Below are 6,167 nucleotides of genomic sequence, written 5' to 3'. Positions count from 1 at the left end.
GTATAGTCATTATGGAAAATAGTATAAATCTTCCTTAAAAAATTAAAAGTAGAACTACTAAATAGATCAATTAAAATTAATCCAGCAAGTCTACTTCTCGGTATATATCCCAAGGAAATAAAATCACCGTCTTAAAAAAGTATCTGCATCCCCATGTTTACTGCAGCATTACTCAGAACATGCAAGATATGGAAACAACCAAGTGTCCATCCACAGATGAATGGATAAAGAAAATGTAGTGTATATACACACAATGGAATATTATTCAGCCTCTAAAAAGAAGAAAATCATGCCTTTTGAGACAATATGGATGAATATGGAGGACATTAGGCTAACTGAAATCAACCAGACACAGAAAGACACATATTGTATTATCTCATTTAAGTGTGGAATCTAAAAAGATAAATGCCAAATTCATAGTGAGAGTAGAATGGGGGTAGGGAATAAGAAATATGGCATGATATTAGTCAAAGAATATACACTTTCAGCCATAAGATGATTAAATTCTGGAGACCTACAGCATGGTGACTATAATTAAGAATGTGTTGTATATTCAAAATTTACTAACAGTAGATCTCAAGTGTTTTTACCACAAAAAAAGGGTAACTATGTGAGATGCATATGTTAATAGCTTGATTGTGATAATCATTTAAAAATATATCTGTATATCAAAACATCACATGGTACACCTTAAAATGTACAATTTTTATCAATCATACTTCAATAAAATTGAAAAAAAAATTTAAAAACCTGGTAGTAGCTAACATAGGAGGCTTTCCCAAAAAGTTCTCTTTCTCTAGATGTTCTTCTCTTCCATTTAGTTAGATTACAGTCAAGCTTTTTTTTAAACAAATCTGAGATTCAATTTGCCTTTTTAAACATGAAATTCTTAACATATTACAAAATAACAGATCCCTTCAAGTCTAAATTTACAATTACTTAAAAATTCACACATGCACACACAACAGACACACATATGTACACACACATTTGCTTTACTTTAAAATACACTTTCAGAAGGTTTTTGGATACCCTGAAGATCAGGTATTTCTGTAGCCTTCATATCATTTGGTACAGTGTTGGATATACAGTAGATGGTAAAAACATCTGTTTATTAACTTCACAAATATTTATTAATTACCTATTTTATTCTAGGCACTCTACTAGATGCTATGAACATAAAGGAAAAACACATATGGACTATGATCTTTCTGTCTAGTTAGAATATTAGGATTTGCTACAAATAATATCTAGGACATTTTATGTGATTTTTAAAAATTCTTTATTATAAAAATAAGTCAAATACTCTTTCCAAGTTATTAAGCAAAACAATGGAATTGTATGTTTCGACTAAAATTATATTATACCTGAATTAATCTGTATATTGTATATTTTGCTTTAAATTCACAGGGTTACATGTGGTGTTCACATTTTGTATTCTGCTTATAAATATAGCAGCAATTTCTAAAGTCCATTTGGCACTTTCCGATATGAAGATTCTTTCTGGATACCCTGAAAATTTTCCTAATGTTTCACCTTCAAATATCTACTTATTTGAAGGGTAGTTCAAATATGTGTGCATGCATTTTAAACAGAATGACTGATGCAACCATACAGTATACTAAATACTGTATCAATCTTGGGTCCCGGATATTTGAGCCTTACCACATGACATACATTTAGCATTTAGACTTCTTTTTGAGAAATCAGTTAAATTTAAATAAAAGCATTACCTGAAAGATCTTAAACTATGAAGAACAAATAAAGTTAAGACTGTACTTGAAGTAGGAGTCTTTATGAGGAATCTTATTTAATAAAAATTAAAATGCTTGGATGATAATAAATTGAAGAGGGCAAGCAGTTACTAAATCTGGGACATGCTCAAGATATATTAAAACATGTAAGTGCTGGAATCTTCCGCCAATGTTTCTTTGTGTTACTTTCTTTGGGGAAAATCATGACTTTTTCCTTGGTAAAATAACAATTCTTCAATTTGGATGTTTTATATTATAAGCATTAAATCATTGTAAAAATCAAATGTGTGTGATCATACTTGGTTTAAATTGATCAGTTCTTCACAGAGGAGGATTACACGGTTGCCACTGTTTTTTATTAAAGCAAAGAAAAAAACAGATTTTGACTTACTTTTCCTTATAGTCCACTCATTGCCTTTTTATTTGACAACATAATTGACTGCAGAGCTCAATGAATTAACAACTTCAAAAATAAAACAAACAAAAAAATAGATTACTGACGATCTGATGGTTCTTTAAGTATCCGACATAAAATTAATTATCTTACATTCTAATTCACAGTTTTGTCTTTAAGAAAATACTATCTTGGTTTAACTGAAAATAAGTAAATGGTGGCAGCTGGCAAGGAAGAGGAAGTCAATAATAATAAGATAGTATTTGAACAAATAGTATAAAGTAAATGTGTTCAATAATACGATTAAAGTTATATGTAAAATATATGTGAATATACATTATATTACATATTTTTGTTTTTAAGTCTTGTTGTTTAAAGAGGACATATTTTATTATTGCTCTTATTCTGAATTGGCATTTCTCTTTATCAGATTTTTAAAATTCTGTATCCTGGCCAATGTGTTACACATCACCGGAGCTCTTGACTTATTAACCTGTATTCGTTGGTTATTCTATTTCAATTTTATTTACTAATTGTGATGGCATTGGCCATTAGTAAGTCAAATAAACTATTCCCTTAGCAGATGATAGGTCATTTATTAGAGTAAAGATACTAAGAGCTGAAATGTACAGATGCCATTAAAATGTTGGGTAAAATATTTCCTTTTAGAATTTTGATAGCTGAAAAAACCTGGCAAAGCAATAGTAAAGGAGCTTGTGGAGTGGATTCAAACAGAGACAGGAAAAAAAAAAGAAATATATATATTTCTTTTTTTTTAAATATATATATATTTATGATATTAAACTACCTATCTCATCTTTCAGATTGAGAAGCTGAAAAATTTTAAACTATTCATTATAATATCTACTTGTGTGGTGCTCACACATTGAATGCATAAAACACCAAAGGACAATAGCATTAAATGTAAATGTAAATACAAGAGCATAATAGATGCTTTTGAATTATTTCGCTTATTCAGTTTTCTTTGTATAACTAGATATGGCCTTATGAGACATGGTTTCTTCTGTAGTTAGTCCACATCGTTAGATCTTGGATGTGTATTATGCTTGTTACATGAATATTCTTAAAGAGAGCTGAGTTTGGATAAATAAGAGGAATTTCTTAGGGTGTGTATTTGGAAACAAGAATTTCTGGAACTAAAAATATATTTTAGATTTATACCTTTAATTCTCCTTGAGAATTGGAAAGAATAATCAAAACATATAATGGAAAACAGTTTTTTCTTCTTGTGGTATTTATTAGAAAGTCTGAAATCAGTAAGTTTTACCATGGTTCAGCATAATTTCTTAATGTTAGCACATAATTGTGCATAGATACCATACTACCTAGTTATATTTTGCTACTTCACTACTTGATTATTGACTACTACTAACCAATGAAATTGTAAATTTTAAAAAGCTGGAAGATTTTTGTCATTAAGCATGAAACATTTTCATGACATGCCCTACCATTTCACAATTTAGTCAGTCATTGAAGATATCAGTCCATTTTTAATAATGTGGGGGATTTCTATTTTTATATTTTTGAACTGAATTTATATCTATATAAAATAATGATATTATGGGCCCCCAATAGGGCCACTGTACAGAGACACTTCAAAATATTCTACTTCATGAGAATATGTATGTCTAGAGGAGCCTCCAACATGGCTTATCTTTTCTAGTAAGGGTCACTAGAGAATGCTTCAAATAAAGAGTGATGAATATCAGTCATCTAATTATGTAAGAAACAATGAAAATTAGCATAATTCTACTAGTTAGGATAATTGTCTTCCTTGCCTGATTAAAATTTGACATTTCACAGATTGGTTTATTTTTTCATCTATTCAATTGTTCAAGCAACTCTTCTGAGCACGTTATAATTTTCTTTCTTTTTTAAATGTTTGTTATCTATTTTGTGAAAAGGCAAAAACAAAATTGCTGTTTGTTAACTTTCAAAACACAAGTCTGTAGTTAGAAAATTTGTTATTTTAAATTTAACATAAGAAATTACATAAATTTAGAAGCATTTTGCTTCTTGGTCAGATTGGAATTAATTGAATAAGATTTTTCTGGCATATTTATTTTTAGTTCTTTAAATCATGATAATAAGTAATTTTGTAGTGTAGTCCATGTATGAATAAGTTCATTGTATTTTAATTAATACAAAATTTACAGTTTTAACTGGAACTTCATTAAATAATAATACAGAAAAAACCTGAACAGGAAAAAAAACTAAAAAAATTTATTTCATGATCAGGTTGTAATATTTAGTGTTAGGTTGGTTCTGCCATTTTGATAGTGTGCAAATGTTTCAATAAAAATTGTTTAACCTCTTGCAAAGACTTTAACTTTTTGTTAAAAATGAAAAACTGTTCTTTTAATTAAACAAATATGTCATTCAAAAATCTTTATCTAGGGAAGATACTGTCCTTGCTTATGATTAGACTTGAAGACTAATTTCTTCATTTAACAACAGTATACTTTGGGATCTTTTTTAGTGCTCAAGAAATATTACTTATCAGTATTAGTATCACATAATATGAAAATAGAAATTTATTCACTTACCTATTTATTTATTTATTTATTTATTTATTTATTTATTTATTTATGGTGGCATTGGTTAACGAAATCTAGGTAAGTTTCAGGTATACAATTCAACAGTAATTCATATATATTTTGCATTGTATGTTCACTGACCATAGTTAGATTTCTTTCTGTCACCACATATTTGATCCCTTTTATTCTGATTTACTTCCTCTCATCCCTTCTTCCCTCTGGTAACCACTAGTCCACTGTCCATGTCCATGAGTCTCTGTTTGTTTGTCATGTTTGTTTGTTGCTTTTAGATTTATATCTCACATATATGTGATATCATACGATTTTCAACTTTTTCTGTCTGGCTTATTTCACTTAGCATGATTATCTCAAGTTCCATCCATGTTGTCGCAGATGGCAGTATTTCATCTCTGCTTATAGCTGAGTAATATTCCATTGTATATATGTACCACAGCTTCTTTAGCCAATCATCTATCGTAGGACATTTCGGTTGCTTCCATGTCCAGGCCACTGTGAATCATGCTGCTATGAATATCAGTGCAAATATCTTTTTGAATATATGTTTTCAAGTCTTTGGGGTAAATACCCAGTAGAGAGATTGTTAGATCATATGGTAGATCAATTCTTAGTTTTTTGAGGAACCTCCATACTGTTTTCCATAGTGGCTATACCAATTTACAGTCCCACTAGCAGTGTATGAGGGTTCCTTTCTCTGGATCCTCTCCAAAACTTGTTATAACTTGTCCTGTTTAAAACAGCAATTCTAACAAGTGTGAGATGGTATCTCATTGTGGTTTTGATTTACATTTCTCTAATAGCTAGAGAAGTTGAGTATCCTTTCATATGTTTGTTGGCCATTTGTCTTCTTGGTGAAGTGTCTGTTCAGGTCCTCTGTCCATTTTTTAATTGGATTGTTTTTGTTGTTGTTGTTGTTATTGAGTTTTATGGGTTCTTTGTCTATTTTGGATATTAGGTCCTAATCGAAGGTGCTGCTTGCAAATATATTTTCCCATTCAGATAGTTGTATCTTTGCCTTGTTGATGGTTTCTTTTGCTCTGCAGAAGCTTTTTAGTTTTCTTTTTCTTTTCTTTTCTTTTTTTTTTTAACACCTACAGCACCTGTTATTCCTAGGTGGTCTCCCATTCAAATACTAACCAGGCCCGACCCTGCTTAGCTTCCGAGATCAGATGGGATCGGGCTTGTTCAGGATTGCATGACCTTATCATTTCTTCTATAAAATTTATTTTTTGCGGTCTTATGTTCAGGCCTTAATCCATTTTTAGTTAATTTTGGTGTGTGGTGACAGACAACAAACAGTCTAGTTTCATTCTTTTGCAGGTGGCTTTCCCATTTTTCCAGTACCATTTATGGAAGAGGCTTATCTTTCTCCACTGTATATTTTTGGCTCCTTTGTTGAAAATTATTTCCCTATGTAAACATGGGTTTATTTCTGGACTCCTG

General features: G+C 30.3%; 1 pseudogene; it reads right to left on the bottom strand.

The window, feature by feature from the left end:
* Positions 1-5,812: 5,812 nt before the first annotated feature.
* On the bottom strand, positions 5,813-5,931 carry LOC111732046 (annotated as a pseudogene).
* Positions 5,932-6,167: the final 236 nt, after the last annotated feature.

Source organism: Pteropus vampyrus, unplaced genomic scaffold (assembly GCF_000151845.1).
Source record: "Pteropus vampyrus isolate Shadow unplaced genomic scaffold, Pvam_2.0 Scaffold11, whole genome shotgun sequence".
Taxonomy (NCBI): Eukaryota; Metazoa; Chordata; class Mammalia; order Chiroptera; family Pteropodidae; genus Pteropus; species Pteropus vampyrus.
This window is presented reverse-complemented; position numbering and strand designations above follow the sequence as displayed.